At 44.8% G+C, this 17,173-nt stretch overlaps 1 long non-coding RNA gene across 2 annotated transcripts in view; it reads left to right on the top strand.

The window, feature by feature from the left end:
• Nucleotides 1–13,492, top strand: part of LOC141271092 (uncharacterized) — a 163,485-nt gene extending 149,993 nt beyond the window's left edge. For both annotated transcript variants that reach the window (XR_012321827.1, XR_012321826.1), the window contains exon 3: nt 13,389–13,492. This is a non-coding gene — a long non-coding RNA (uncharacterized lncRNA). The remainder of the gene's footprint in view (nt 1–13,388) is intronic.
• Nucleotides 13,493–17,173: the final 3,681 nt, after the last annotated feature.

Here is a 17,173-nt window from a genome sequence, read left to right as displayed (position 1 = left end):
GTTGTTAATTTACTCATACAGTTCCAGGAGAAATAAAAGAGGACTTTCACAAAGGAAAGCTAGATGAAAAGATGATGCAGATATGTTATTTCATTGGGAGTATATGTGTTTAATCAAATAAACATGTCCAGAGTGGTGACAGATCCTCTTTAAAGAAGATGCGTAATCACAAAATGTCCTTTTGTTTAAATCAAGTTTTGTGTTCAATGCATTTTTTATTTTTACATTTTAGCAATGTTTTTTTCCGTATCACAATCTATATTAACCCCTTCACGACATGCGCCGTACAGATCAGTTGATCTGATCAGCTGTCATGTGCCCCTAACAGCTGCAGGTGGAATCGCAATCCACCTTCGGCTGTTAGAATGTTAAATGCCGCTGTCAATCTCTGACAGCGGCATTTAACATGGCCGCGGCAAAAGGACATCACTTGTCCCGTCCATCGGCACCCGTGTCACATGACCACAGGTCGCCGATGGGTTGGCATGACAACCCGGGGTCTGCAGGAGACCCCTGCAGTTGTCATTGTCGAGATGCTATGAGCCCAGCTTAGAGGTTGGCGCTCATAGCAGATGAGCAATTTTGTTACACATAGCAGGGCTGAAGCGATGATCGCAGTTTCTTGTTCTCATGGAGACTATTGAAGCATGTAAAAAGTTTAAAAAAAGTTTTTAAAAATATTTAAAAAATTAAAGTTTAAATCACCCCCCTTTCAAAATAAAACAATAAAAAAATCAAATTACACATATTTGATATTGCCACGTTCAGAATCGGCCAATTTATCAATATAAAAAAAGAATTAATCCAATCGGTAAACGGCGTAATAAGAAAAAAATCAAAACACCAGAAATACAATTTATTGGTCGCCGCAACATTGCAATAATAATAATAATAATGCAATAACAGGCGATCAAAATATTGCATCTACTCCAAAATAGTATCAATAAAAATGTCAGCTCGGTGCGCAAAAAATAAGTCCTCATCCGGTCGAGATCCCGAAAAATGGAAACGCTATGGGTCCCGGAAAATGGTGTCTTTTTTTCTTTTATACAAACTTTGGATTTTTTTTTTCACTACTTAAATAAAAAAGAACTTATATATGTTTGGCATCTACAAACTCATACTGACCTGGAGAATCATAGTGGCAGGTCAGTTTTAACATTTAGAGAAAATGATTAAAAAAGAAAAAAAAAAGTGGAATTGCACCTTTTTTGCAATTTCACCGCACTTGGAATTTTTTTCCCAGTTTTACAGTACATGATATGGAAAAACCAATGGTGTCGTTCAAAAGTACAACTTGTCCCAAAAAGAAAAGCCCTTACACGGCCATATTGACCCAAAAATAAAAATAGTTATAGCTTTGGGAAGAAGAGGAGCAAAAAACAAAAGCGCAAAAACGGAAAAGGTCTGCGGCGTGAAGGGGCTGCCATTGGTGCTTTTCTAGACCCTAGCTTCCTATTCTTTAGGGAAATCCACATGGAAATATAGCAATAGACTGACAGACCTTCTTTTGTATGGAAGCACCTAATGAGTGTGTACCAAGTTCATCATGAATTACGGGGGAGCACGGGGAGCTGTGACATCGCCTATTGTGATTGTTGGATGCTGTGTTATCAGCTGTGTATAGAGGTATTACCTTGTTACCTAGCACCTGCTGTAAACTCTTCCTAAAAGATCAGAAGTAGTAGTCTACAGTTAGAGCAGTCGGACTGTGGCATGCCGACCACAAGGGATAGTGATGGCAGACACAATAACCGCTTTTATAAAAGGGCTGGATGATTTCCTCAGTACGCATAACATTGTGGGTTATAGATAATTTAGTGACAAAATGTACAATTGGTGGAGGAAGGTTCAACTTGATGGACCTAGGTCTTTTTTTCAACTATGTAATAAAGTTCCAGTTGTCAGTGTGAGAATTTCAAGATGACCAATTTTTTTTTTTTTTTAACACAGATGGAGATATCTGAGAAAAAAAACATTGTCACATTTTTTACGGTCCTGTCAGACAGCTATGCACAAACTCACATTTTAGAATCTGTGTTTTATTCCCAATACTAGGACTTTCCCCTCCTACTGTACAGAAGTTAGGTCACTTTAAGGATCTACGGTGATCCAAATCTGGTTCAGTAGAACAAACACCAAAGAAACTCCCTTTATAGCTGTCAAATACCAATCTCATTCATATTTGTTTGGGCAGCCCTAGTTAAGTTACAGATGTGACTGTCTTATGCAAAAAATTTAAAGTGGTTACTATTGAGGAATTCCTTAAATGCCCAAGTCAAATAAGAAAAATGTGACGATACAGCTTAAAATCTCAATTAGCCAGACAATTAGATTTGTTAAGTCAAGAGAAATACACTATTATCTTCGTGTTTCTGTTGACTTATAATTGTATGTGTATTTTTGTGGCTGGTCAAGAATGTCCTACTATTTGTATAAAACTAAATGTTGACTTATCTTCGTTTGGAAACAATGATGTTGAGTTAAAGAGCCCCCTACTATACCAACTGTGTAAATAGATTAGCTCAAACAATGAGACATGAGGCTGCCCTCCCTAACCCCTTACCTGTGACTGATGACCTTTATATGTAAATATATAAAGGGTTTTTCTACCCTGCCGCTAAGAGACTTAAAACAGAGAATCAAGGAGAAGCATGAGGACACTCAGACTCTCTGAGAACATCAGCTTGGAAGTATGGTTTTACCCAAAGAGACACAGATTTGGATTCTACAAGATTCTAGCCTAAGGGTATATAGCCCTGACTGGAAAGATATGGATCTGCTCCATTAACCATCAGAGAGCCCATGGATACATTTGGGGAGACCAGGTTGGGACGATGAAGTCACCTAGCCCCATAGATGTATGGGGTTGCCAGGAGGGACCCACCAGTTGCCTGGAATTCATTGGGAAAAATTCGGAGAAGCCAGATTGGGACCCGCCAATCATCTGGCACCATGGAAATTCTCAAAGAGGCCAGGGTGGGATCCAGGGGTCTCCTGGCCTTGTACCTCGATGGACTGCTAGCTTCCTAAGCTTGCCGCTACCTTCTCTCTGGATACACTCGGAGAAATCCAGGTTGGGACTGTCCGATCACCTGGATCCATGGATATGTTCGGAGAAAGCAAGGGTGGGATCTTCAGGTCCCCTGGCCACGTACCACAATTGACTGTCAACTTCCTAAGCTTGCCGCCACCTCTTCTCTGTGGGTGCCCACAAGAGGCGTGGGGCCACAGCTTGAGGTAGTTGGCCCTGGAAGTCCCAGAGTCGCAGCTGTTCTATCCCAGGCGGACGGAGCGGAAGGGTGAGACTGTGTAATGTTGTACTATCTTAGGTATTTTGTTGGGACTCTTTTGTGTGTTGTCTGCTTTGTGGGTCAATAAAGTATTGCCACGCTGTTTTACCCTCACCCTGTGTTGTCTGAGTAGTGTTACGTCCACGGAATACCCCGGGTCTTCACAAAACAAATATACTCCCCTCCCACACCAGCACTGTTCCAGCAATATCGGCAAAGCTTCCCAGCACTAGTGATATTGTCATGTCACTCCTAGTGCTGCAGACAAAAAGCAGCTGCTGATCGACTGCTATTCATTAATATTCCATCATAGCGAACGCCCACTGTAATGAAATAGTAAAAACTCTAGCCTGTCAGTGGCTACTGATTGTTATGTCATGCGAGCGCCGGGAGACTCTGCACCAGTATCGCTGGAATGTGCAGCTGCAGGAGGGGTGTATAAGCTCTACTTATTTCACTCTGGAAACTCAGACATTTAAGAGGGGGTTGTGCAAGTAGTGTCAATCTGGTAAAACATGCTATGGCAGAACTTACAACTTCTAAAAATTATCATCTTCTATTTCATATTCTTCAAGTCTTCTTACATAAACAGGAGGTTTAAATTCCATCTACAGATTTTAAATAGTAGTGAAGTCTTGGAATGATAAACTCCATTCTGAAACTCTCTCCAAAGAATTTTATAGCAGGAGGAGGAGTTTTCCTCACTGAAGACAGATTTGTAGACAAATTTATTGACAGATTTGAGCAGTTTTTGAGAGTGAATAATCAGTGCAGGGGACAAAAAGTAACTGATAAGTGGAAAAAAACATTTTTTTCGAAATTGTATTACAAAGCTTCTTCTCTTCACTTATACTATTGATTTAAGAAAAAACAAACAAACAGTTGTTACCATTGGATATCTTATGCATCAAAATATAATTTAGAACAGACGCGCTAATCCGATCTAATAATTAAACAGTGTAAAGTTAGTCTAGACTGTATGCAAAATACATCAAATTTATCACAGCGGATCATAATGGATGAAAAATGTAGTTCTTCTTTGTTCCAGAAGTTTGGTGTATATGGTCTCATTTTAATTAGATGCCCTTTCTACTGAGTTACACCCCTCTAGCACTAAGCTAGCCCTAGTCATCAAATAAGTGTCTAAAACACAAAAATGTGATACAAGGCAATTAACAGTCCCTCACTACCTTCAAGTCCACACTCACTGCAGCAAAACAAACATACTTCACATCTCTCATATCCTCCCTGTCTCACAACCCCAAACAACTATTCAACACCTTCAATTCTCTCCTCCGTCCCCCAGTACCTCCTCCCTCTCCTCTTATTTCAGCCGAAGACTTTGCCTCATTCTTCAAGCAGAAGATTGACACCATTAGACAAGCTTTTACCTAAAGCCCCCACAGCCCCTGCCCACACCTACTCAACCCTCTTCCTCCAAAACCACATTCTCCACCATTTCTGAAGATCAACTTTCCTCCTTACTCTCCAAATCACACCTCACCACCTGTAAACTTGACCTAATCCCGTCCCACCTCATCCCAAACCTTACCACTATCTTCATCCCAGCCCTAGCCCACCTCTTCAACCTGTCACTAACAACTGGTGTCTTCCCCTCATGCTTCAAACATGCCTCAATCACACCCATCCTCAAAAAGCAATCCCTTGACCCATCCTCTGTGTCTAGCTATCGCCCCATATCTCTTCTCCCCTATGCCTCAAAACTACTGGAACAACATGTCCATTCTGAGTTGTCCTCCCACCTCTCCTCCTGCTCCCTCTTTTACCGCCTACAATCTGGTTTCCGATCGCACCATTCTACTGAAACTGCACTGACTAAAGTCACCAACGACCTACTAACCGCCAAATCTAAGCGACACTACTCTGTCCTCCTCCTCCTAGACCTATCATCTGCCTTTGACACAGTGGACCATTCCCTCTTACTACAGACTCTCTCATCTATCGGCATCACAGACTTGGCCCTATCCTGGATCTCCTCATACCTAACAGACCGGACATTCAGTGTCTCCCACTCACACACCACCTCCTCATCTCGCCCCCTATCTGTCGGTGTCCCCCAAGGTTCAGTTCTAGGACCACTGCTCTTCTCCATCTACACCTTCGGCCTGGGACAGCTCAGAGTCTCACGGCTTTCATTATCACCTCTATGCTGATGACACACAGATCTACCTCTCTGGACCCGATATCACCTCCTTACTAACCAAAATCCCACAATGTCTGTCTGCTATTTCATCCTTCTCTGCCAGATTTCTAAAACTTAACATGGACAAAACAGAATTCATCATCTTCCCGCCATCTCATTCAACCCCCCCAACTGACCTATCAACGTCAATGGCTGCCCACTCTCCCCAGTCCCACAAGCTCGCTGCCTTGGGGTAACCCTGGATTCTGAACTCTCCTTCAAACCACATATCCAAGCCCTTTCCACTTCCTGCCGATTCCAACTCAAAAATATCTCCCGGATCCGCACATTCCTCAACCATGAATCTGCAAAAACACTAGTGCACGCCCTCATCATCTCCCGCCTTGACTACTGCAACCTCCTGCTCTGTGGCCTCCCCTCTAACACTCTCGCACCCCTCCAATCTATCCTAAACTCTGCTGCTCGACTAATCAATCTGTCCCCCCGCTATTCCCCGGCCTCTCCTCTCTGTCAATCTCTTCATTGGCTCTCCATTGCTCAGAGACTCCAGTTCAAAACCCTAACCATGACATACAAAGCCATTCACAACCTGTCTCCTCCATATATCTCTGACCTAGTCTCCCGTTACATACCCGCACGCAACCTCCGATCCTCACAAGATCTCCTTCTGTACTCCCCTCTTATCTCCTCCTCCCACAATCGCATACAAGATTTCTCCCGTGCTTCCCCCCCCCTACTCTGGAACTCTCTACCCCAACACATCAGACTCTCACCTACCGTGGAAACCTTCAAAAGGAACCTGAAGACCCACCTCTTCCGACAAGCCTACAACCTGGAGTAACCATCGCTCCACCATACCGCTGCATGACCAGCTCTCCCCTCACCTACTGTATCCTCACCCATCCCTTGTAGATTGTGAGCCCTCACGGGCAGGGTCTTCTCTCCTCCTGTACCAGTCGCTGTCACATTGTGTTCAAGATTATTGTAATTGTTCTTGTATTATACCCCTTTTTTACATGTAAAGCGCCATGGAATAAATGGCGCTATAATAATAATAATAAATAATAATAATTATGCCAATTTTGGTGAGACAAAGTGAACTAGAATTCTGATGTTTATCCTAGTAAACCTTCCCTATGATCCGCTTTAAATTAAGCAACTTCTTCAGTTTTTCAATGTCAACAGTAAACTCTCCTGCAGAATCTGTTCTTAAAAAAGCACTCCCATCTATATTTTTTGCATTAAATGTGTGTATATATGTACGAGGTGTAGTGTGAGTGTATTAATATACTCACCTACCGCCTCTCTCCAGGATCCAGCGCCGTTCTTCTCTTCTTCTCAGTGACATCACTCCTCATGACTCTCCAGGTCACACTGCATTCTGCGTGACCCAGAAGTAGCTTTTACAATGCAAGTCTATGGATCAAGGCAGCATAACCCTCATAGGGCTGAGTTGTAATACCAGACACTGCTGCTGTAAAGAAATAGATCTCCATTTCCAAATTACAGAAAGCTCATTCAATTTAAAAAAAAAAAAAATCACTAACTCGAGGAAAGCCTTTAAGGTCCTTTCATGGGGCCTGAATCACCTTTCACATTTTGATATAATTGATAGAGGCATAGCTATGGGGAGTCCCAACACTCTCAGGTCCTGGTGTTTCTGAGAGCCTAAAAGTTTTACTCCAACATACTCCCCAGTCACCAGTATTAAAAATGTCACATTGTAAAGTTGGAGGAGCCTTATAAGAAATACTTATCTTACAGAGCCACAGAGGGCACATGGCAACTCAGCTCTAGGTACTTGGTAATTTGCTGAGAATATATCTATATATTTCTTTGCACATTATCTGACAAGTTTAAAAGTTTGGATACTTTCATATAAAGTCATGAAGTTTTTCCATAACCCCTGGGTATAGTTTCTGCACTGCCCCTTGGAAGGTGGTACTGAATAAAATGCCTCGTCTGCCTGCATCACCTCTAATAATGTAAATTGTTAAAGAACAGAGAAAAGGGAACTTGAAAAGCCATTGATCTTTAATAATTTATATTCTGCTGCTTCTCATTAACCACTGTGTTCAGCAATCTGCAGGTCTGAATAATATTCTGGATTTTAGCTCTGTGTAGTCAATTACGTTATCCGCTTCTCAGTGTTTGCCATTCTTTGTGTAGACTTATGAAAACCTTGGTTTAGCTAAAAAGGAAGATGAGCTTTGAAATATATGATATTATGAAGAAAGATTCTAAATCTTTATTTTTTGGCAAAAGCCTGAATCCATAATGGTTCCAACTAGTCGTGTAAATTGAAGTTCATGGGCCCCCAACTATCACAGGTTTTTAATAGTATTGATCTTCACAGATAGGTCCCTTTGGCCTAGGCTCCAAAGCCTGGGTGCATAGGCGGATTATAATGAGGGCAATCCGGGCTACCGCCCGGGGCCCCGAGCCTGCAGGGGGCCCGCGGCTCCGGGCGGGGTGTCTAATGCCGGATTGCCCTCATTATATGTGCGGGCCGCCGCGGCACATACCGGTAGCAGTGGCGGGAGGGGGGGCCCCGGACCGCTCCCCCAGCAGCGGCCGCCGCTACTTCTTCATCGGCCGGGCCAGCACTGCAGCAGTTAAATTTTCTGTGCTGGCCCGGCCGCGTCACTGCTAGGAGACACGGCCCTGTGCGCGGCCGTGTCTCCTAGCTCTGACGTCACGCAGTGCGCGCCCGGCCTGCAGTGCTGCAACGGAGAAGTCAGAGCAGGCAGGAGGAATGGAGCCGGGGGATGGGGTGTGTGTGTGTAGGCAGGTGTGTGTGTGTAGGTGTGTGTGTGTAGGCAGGTGTGTGTGTAGGTGTGTTTGTGTGGGCAGGTGTGTGTGTGTGTGTAGGCAGGTGTGTGTGTGTGTGGGCAGGTGTGTGTGTGTGTGTGTGTGTGTGTGGGCAGGTGTGTGTGTGTGTGTGTGGGCAGGTGTGTGTGTGTGTGTGTGTGTGTGTGTGTGTGTGTGTGTGTGTGTGTGTGGGCAGGTGTGTGTGTGTGGGCAGATGTGTGTGGGTGTGTGTGTGTGTGTGGGCAGATGTGTGTGTGAAGTCTGTGTGTGTGTGATGTCTGTTTGTATGTATTTTTGTGTTTCAAATGTGTTTATGCATTTGTGGGCAGATGTCATTGTGTGATGTCTGTTTGTATGTATTTTTGTGTTTCAAATGTGTTTATGCGTGTCTTTATATGTTTGCGTGACTGCATGCGGCCTCCTGCTGTCTCTGGGGGGGCGCCGTGTGGCCCCCCGCTGTGTATAGATGGCGCGGTGCGGCTCCCCGCTGTGTATTGATGGCGCCGTGCGGCCCCCCGCTGCGTATAGATGGCTACGTGCGGCCCCCCGCTGAGTATAGATGGCGCCGTGCGTCCTCCTGCTGTCTCTGGGGGGGGCGCCGTGCGGCCTCCCGCTGTGTATAGATGGCTACGTGCGGCCTCCCGCTGAGTATAGATGGCGCTGTGCGGCCTCCTGCTGTCTCTGGGGGGGGCACCGTGCGGCATCTATACTCAGCAGGAGGCCGCACGTAGCCATCTATATGGTGCCATCTATACACAGCAGGAGGCCGCATGTAGCCATCTATACACAGCGGGAGGCCGCACGTAGCCATCTATACACAGCGGGAGGCCGCACGTAGCCATCTATACACAGCGGGAGGCCGCACGGCGCCATCTATACACAGCGGGAGGCTGCACGGCGCCATCCATACACAGCGGGAGTCTCAGTGCTTTGCAAGAGCAGTCAATAAATTCTGCTTGACTAATTCTGAGCACCATAAAGTCTGGTTCGCTTCTAACCTGCTGTCTTCATTTTCAGCTTGCTGAATTCTAACTCATTTACTGTCATTCGAGACGATGCCTTTGCTGGTCTCTTTCACCTTGAATACCTGTAAGTGCTCCACTTAATGTCATATTTTTGATTCTGTTCTTCTTCATCTTTTGGCATGTGCAATTGTATGATCAAGTATTCATATGAATTTATGACCTACTTAAACCTTCGAGGACCTTAAATTTTATTCAATCAAATTTTTTTCCAGTTTAAAACTATGGGACATATGTGCCTTGGTCCTCAAAGGGTTTTTAAAGGGGCTGCAAACATAAATCCGAAAAAAATAATTCAATTAGTGCTTTTTGTGTTCATTTAATTTTTATTTGAAGTCCATTTTTTTTTTATATATACCTTGAAATTAAGCCCTACCCCATGGAATGAAGCCCTATCTACATGACATCTGAGAGCTACATGGATCCCGCTTGTGAGGTGCCTGTCCGTCACTACTATTCAGTTTTAGGGTCCACTCACTAAGCCATATATTCTCTCATGCAAGAGAATAGGGCCAATTATGCTAATGACACTCGGCTCAAACTCTGTCAGAGCTTCAACTGAGTGTGATCCGATTCTCTCGCAGCACAGATATGGAGAAGATGGAGAACTTAATTTCTCCATCTTCTCCATAGTCTCTGTGAGTGTTCATCGGACTGCACTTGGATGACATCCGAGTGCAGTCCAATGTTTTACGTGCACCCATAGACTTGTATGGGTGCACATGGTCCGAATATCGAATGAGATTATTTTCTCATGCCGATAATCGCAGATCTGCACTGTCCCATAGTATAACATAGGGCTGAGTCCTATCCGATAAAACATCACATAGCATTCGGCCGTGTTATACGACAGTGTGAGCGAGCCCTTAGAGTCAAGGAATATTTACATGCAGATGATGATATTACTCTCCAAGTGTATATTTTTTTAGGCGAGTTCATAGTAAATGCTTTGCCTTTTTGACATGTGATCAACTAAAGAACAAGAAAGATTTAGGACCACCCCTATAGAGAAACGGAAAATAGTTTGGAGGACGTGCATGTCCTTTTTTATTTATTATGAGAAAATCATAAAAGATCCAGTTTTTTAACCATGCTGTGACTTTCTGCTGAGGGAGAGGGAGAGAGCTGCCCTATTCAGAGTCTGTAATAAGACCTGCTGACAAAAGTGTTGAAGATACAGTCTAATGTGAATTAACAATGAAAAAAAGTTAATTTCACAAATGGCTTGTATTTTTTTTAATACAAACTTTTTTGTGTTTGCAGCTCCTTTAAAGGGAATCTGTCATCAGGTTTTTGCCACCTAATCTGAGAGCAGCATAATGTAGGGTTAGAGGCACTGATTCCAGTAATGTGTCACTTACTGGGCTGCTTAGTGTTGTTTTGATAAAATCATTGATTTGTCAGAAGGTAATTATCACTAGATGACTAGTAAGTTCTGTAGGACCCCACCCCCATCACTGATCAGTAGATTTCTGTGTACACTGAGCATGGGCAGAAAGCTGCCAATCAGTGGTGTGGGCGGGGCTATACAGAGCGCAGCATTCAGAGAGCTGCTAGATCTGCAGCAGATGAAACGGTGATTTTCTCAAAATGACAACAAGCAGCTGAAAAAGTGACACATAGCTGGAATCAGGGTATCTGCCCCTATATTGTGCTGCTCTCAGATGAGGCAGCACAATTAATATTGTGCCAAATTAATTTCCCGTGAACTATCACATGATCTATCACAGGGGATCATGTGACATGTCACGTGATAAATCAGGTGGGGGGGGGGAGCCCTTGCTACTCTTAATCCACCCCTGCCTGGGTGTGACTGCATCCTCTACTCCCACTATAGTTACACCCCCCTCTTTCACTTATCTACAGTACGGGTCTCAAACTAAACTAAGGTCTGGGGCCACTTAGAAAAAAAATCCTGTTAGGGTGTTGGCTGCATTGTTAAATTTCAGCTGCGGTTACATGTCAACTTTGGCTGTGACAGAGACAAAGTCCTCCCAGCTTACACCCCTGAATACAGATATATACCACATCACTAATATATAATTAGGCACTGTGCAACCCACCATTGAAAATAAAAATTGATACTTAATACTTACCATTATTGCTGCTACTAGTTACTAAATAATGCCACATTGATGGATGCAATCCTTATCACCACTATGACCACTTATTCCATTGTTTGCACACTTCTGGAGTCAGGCACGTGAGTGACACAGCTCCATATATATTTTGTGTCTCCTTAGTGATAGTTATCCCTGTTTACTCTCCTTTTTATACATGCTTTTATTTCTTTTTCTGTAATTGAATAAAAGATTTGATCTTATCTACTGGGCGTACACTTCTTTTTCTTTGTAGGTTTTCATTGCAATTCCATATCCACTCTTCAACCCACACCCCCAATTCGATGCAATATCATGTCCTCTCTCCCACCCACCAAATTTCATACAATTTTATGTCCTCTCTTCCACTCCTCCCAATTCATTAAAATTTCATGTCCTTACTAGTGAAGATAGAGTATGTTTCATTAACCATTTCCAGCAAGCACGCTTGGGTGCTCGCCGAGTATTTCGGCGTGCTCGGGGCTTCCTTTATTAACGCCGCAAGTGTCACGGCTGTTAGACAGCTGTGACACATGCAGAGATGGGCTGACGGACAGTCCAACAGCCGTGACACTTGCAGCAGCGGCGACAATAAAAGAAGTCCCGAGCACGCCGAAATACTTAGCGAGCACCCGTGCGTGCTCGCCGGAAAGGGTTAATGAAACATACGCGATCATGACTAGTCCTCGCTCCTACCCCAAAGTCATTGTAATTACATGTTGTCCTTTCCATCACTTACCTCTCCAGGCAATCCCTCTTCCATATTTTACTGGATGGTACCTACTAAATGACGCTGCTTGTATAACGTCGTCATTGTGCGAACTGCGTCTTAGATAAAACACTGTTCAGAAAGCAGAGAATGGCTTCCTGCAGACACTCTGACTTCCTATTGCAGACAGCGGACATGCACGAATGCTCTCTGCCCAGCGATGGACACTGCTAATGGTGGCGAAAAACTATAAATAAGCAATCTGGTCATGGACCCCCCTGGAATCCTGTGCATTAGCCCAGATTGCCCTCATTATAATCCATCCCTACCTCTGGGTTGTAATAGCTTTATGGGCCACATGTTTGAGACCCCTGCCCTACAGGCTATAGTCCTCCATGAGCACACTAGACTATTTAAACCTAAAAGCCTTGGACTCTGATTCTCTGTAATACAGGAAATAAATTCAGAAAACTGTGTGATTGCCCTCATAGAAATAGCTTCCGTAAAGTGGACTTAAAGTGTCTGCCAATAAATCTGCAATATGAAGAAATCCATGCATGTAAAACACTGTGCTCCTGAACGCTGCTGCTAGTATCTACGGCGAGATGCATTCTTCTCACTTTTGTACATTGCGGAATACAAATGGGAAGCTTGAGGTTTCAGTGATCAGAACTGTTGTCTTGCCGCACTGGAGTCTTGGATTCAAATCTGATCATGAACACCGGCCTGGAGTTTGCATCTTCTCCCCAACCTTAGCAAACGCCGCAGATAATAATTGGTCAAATTCATTCAAATGGGCCAACAATTTTAACAAAATGGAGGAATCCTAGCAGTAGATGTTAAGGATCAGTATGTCTGATCTCGGCTCCATAAGACAAGCCCTTATTCCCCACTCACCATTCACAGAATACGCACGAGTAAGGTGGAGTTGGGAGAAATAGCTTGTTTGCTCTACAGTTACCTCCTGTTATGACCAGCTTGATAGAGAAAGATGGTATAAAGAGTGGATTTCCAGCAACTGCAAAATATACATTATAAAAACATAATTTATTCAATATGCTCTTACAAAATGTAAAGATAAAGGGTAAAAAAAAAAAAGCAAACCCTTCCTAATCGTTTCAAGCAGTAAAGATCTTAGTCATAGCAATGACTAAGAGGCTATGCTATCCCAAAGACCTAATGTTCGAAACACATGGGCCAAGTGTTTCAATTTATTACCCATTGTCTTTACATTTTTAATAGCATATTGAATACATGATGATTTATATAATATTTTATTTTTTTTTGCAGTTGCTGGAAATCCTCTCCTCTACACCATTGTTCCTGCCTGGGAATCAGCTCATGGTTTCTTCTGTGCTCCGCATCCTTCAAGAGTCATTCAATTACCAGATCTGGTGAGTTTATATGATCTCTCCAGTTTTATATTCCCTAATGGAGAAAGGCCTAGTTTAAATCTTGCTCTTCGTTGTATGCCAATTCTTCCTTTGTTGTGGAGACATGACCAATTTGAGTCTCTGGCTGTCTTATTAATAAGGCTTTTAAAAAATAAATAGAGGTGAAGAATTTATTTAAGCAAAGCATATTGAACCCATATGAAATGATCATGTGTTAGGCTGAGTTCACACGATACGGTTTTAATGCGTTTCTGCAGCGGTTTGTCCACCGTGGAAACACATTAAAACCGCTTTGGTAAGAGGTCTGCCATGTACAGCAATGATAATCTGCATGTGCTGTGCACATGATGCGGAAATTTCCGGTGCGGATTATCATTGCAGCACAAACCACAGCACAACCAATTTAGGTGCGATTTCGCAGCAAAATAGCACCATTTGAATCGCAGCAAACCAGCATGTATAATATCTATACAGGCGGATTTGCTGCGTTTCAATGTAAAACAATAGGCGCAAAATCGTGCCGCGGCTGGTACCCAGGTCGGGAGAGGAGGCTGCTACTCCTCTCATCCGACCGCTGCTCTGGCTGATAACAGTGAGAGCAGCGTGGATGGGAGAAGCAGCAGCCTGCTTCTCCCAGCGGCAGTGTAAAAAAGAATCAAATATGTAAAAAAAATAAACCTTCATACTCACCTCTCCGGCAGCCCCCAGTGTCCTCCTGGGAGATTCTGTCCCATCGGCGGCTCGCGCCTCGCAGTGTACTTCTGTGACGGCCAGCTGCGCTTGGTATCACAGATCCTAGAAGAGTGCATTGATGGATTCCTCCACAAGAGGCCCCCATAAACATTCACACATCTCCACCTTCCACCTCAGACCAGCAGAGGGAGCCCGTTAGGGATATAAATAGGGAAGGTGGAGCCAGGCAGTTCAGTTCCTCTGGAGAGTTCAGCAAGTACAGGTCAGACTAGAACTCACAGAGCTCAGGATAGAAAGCTAGGAGTGTGCCGACGCTCTGAGAGCGGCGAAGAAGAGCAGTGTCCAGGCTGCAGTGTGTGTAGCCTAGTGAGGGCCCCGAGCGGGGCCGAAGGCGAGTGGAAAGTGAGTAACATAGGGGGCAGAGGAGCTTAACCAGCTCACCCCGAAGTATATACCGGACACCGGCTCTGAAGCTTACCGGGATCTCTATGACCCAGTAAGGCATAACCGGAATCCCTGGAGAACTACAAGTCCCAGGATTGCTAAAGTGCTGAAACGTAACAGAGCCAGGAGACACATAGGCCCCGCAAGCTGAGGAGCGTGTACTCCAAGAAAAGGCCCTACCACAAGGTCAGCCAGCGCAGGACAGAGACAAAGTTAGGCCTATCTCCAGGCAGGTCAGAAACTTACTACGCAGAGGCAAGAAACAGGAGGCCCTACACCCGAACATTGGGGAGGATCCTGATATGCACCCTACAGTGCTGTGGGACGTGCCTGAATTTCCATCAGTAAAAGGTACTGAAGTGACTATCGCGTCCGTCCCTGTTCTTGCTCTGACCCGGCTGGGTCTCACCTGTCCTGCATCCCCTTCTCCGTACGCTGCCCTGAGGCCCAGCTCCACCTGTGGGGAGCTATACCATCGAGCTGCCTTATCATCGGCCTCAGTGGACTGCGCAGCGCTGGTGATTCTCACCAGAAGCCATAGGTGGCGTCACAAACTTTCATAAAACTAAGAAATCTATTAGCCCCTTTTTAAAGAGTGACCCCAGGGTACAGGCCCGGGAGCCGACCACCGCAACATCCCCAAGGCCAGGCAAAGGCCCGGGTACTGAGTCATCCCCATCCCCTGGGCTGGTCACTTCCAGGACCTGCGGTGACGTCACTGATCACCTGATGGTCACGCGACCATCAGGTGATCAGTGATGTCACCGATCAGCCGATGGTCGCGTAGCCAGCAGGTGATCACGTGACCGTCAGCTGATTGCTAAAGCCGGTAATCAGCAGATGCTGAGCGTGGGAAGATTCACAAGAGTTTTCCCATGCTCTCTAGCTCACCGGGGCTCATCAGTTGATAAACCCCAGTGACCTCTCCTGCAGCACTGTATACTGATAGGGGTGATTTTACACCCCTGTCAGTATACAGTGCTGTATTCTACAGCTGTGACATCAGTGATTGTTGATATCACAGCTGTAGAAATTATCCGGATCATCGTGGGACCTTGGCGTTACGTGGATTACGTTGTTGATGGCGGACAGGCGAGGAATATTGTGGTTTGTTTTTTTACGTTTTTTTCAGGAGATCGAGGGCTTCGCGGAGAGGTGTAATTAAAAAAAACAAAAAAAAAAAACAACTTTATTCTGGCCGTGTCTTATTGAAAATGCGCCATTTTACTACACGGTTAGTAATGGGGGCGCCCTCCATTACTAACCTGGGCTTCAAGTCAGCCGCCAACACAAGGCTGACGTGAACCTCAACCCTATTACCCCCTGCCACTGCTACACGACAGCGTGGAAAAGCGAGGCCAAGCGCCAGATTTGGTGCATCTTATGGATGCGCCATTTCTGGGACTGCTGAGGGGTGATATTAATAGCCGCGGAGGGGCTAGTATTCATGGCCCCTTCCCTGGCTATTAATATCAGCCCGCAGTTGTCTAGTTTAGCCTCCGCTGGCTAGATTTTATAAGGGGACCCCACGCCAATTTTTTTCTGGGCTCCCCCTTTAATCTAGCCAGTAAAGGCTAAACAAACAGCTGTGGGCTGATATTAATAGCCAGGGAACATAGTTGGCTAATGGCCCGTTCCGCGGCTACTAATATCAGCCCCCAGCGATCGGCTTTCCCTCTGCTGGTTACGAAAATGACGCGGGAGCCCACGCCATTTTTTTTTTTAATTTTAGGCTTTGTGCCCATAATTCAGACGTAGCAGCGCTTTGGATGCAAATTTTTGCTGCATCCAAAATGTTGCATTCTATTGAACGCAGGTGAATCCACATGTGTTCACTAAACCATGTGTATTTACCACATTCAATACTTTCTAGTGCTCAAATTTCTGTTGTGGAGACTAGCGACTCCACAAGAGAAATTGACATGCTGCGGTCCTGAAAGACGTGCCGCATGCCAGTGTCCACGGGTGATTTGCAGCCTCTGATGCACGCATAGCAGACATGGGATTTTTAGAGTTCCCATCCACTATAACGTAACATCTGGACGCTGCAGGTTTGACGCTGTATATAGACGCAGCGTCAAACCTGCACAGGCTCTTGATCGTGGCCACGTACCCAAACTCACCCGCAGCATATCAATTTATGTAGCGGACACACTAGTCTCTGCTGCAGATTTTGACTGATTGAAGTGTCATTATATGCGGTGGATTCACATGTAACAACAACAAAAGTGCGGCATTAGAACACCGCGTTTTGGATGCAACATAAATATGCTGTCCAAAGCGCTGCTGAGTGCTGATCGGGGGCGTAGCGGCTAAAGAACCAGCTGTGAGATGTTAATTATGACCAGGGAAATGTTTGCCTAATGGCACCTTCCCAGGCTAAGAAAAAACATCTCATAGCAGTCGCATAAATTATGTGAATAAAAATGCTAATGACGATTGGGTGAATAGGACTAGCTGACACCCAGCTCTTTTGTTTGGTGATGTCAAGGTGTTAATCAGACCTTTTCATGACCAAAAAAAGTAAAGAAACACACAGACACA

The sequence above is a fragment of the Phyllobates terribilis genome, unplaced genomic scaffold (genome assembly GCF_046119375.1).
Source record: "Phyllobates terribilis strain yellow unplaced genomic scaffold, ASM4611937v1 Scaffold_5__5_contigs__length_657084704, whole genome shotgun sequence".
NCBI classification, from domain to species: Eukaryota; Metazoa; Chordata; class Amphibia; order Anura; family Dendrobatidae; genus Phyllobates; species Phyllobates terribilis.
The sequence above is the reverse complement of the archived record's forward strand: the minus strand, read 5'-3'. Positions and strand labels throughout refer to the sequence as shown.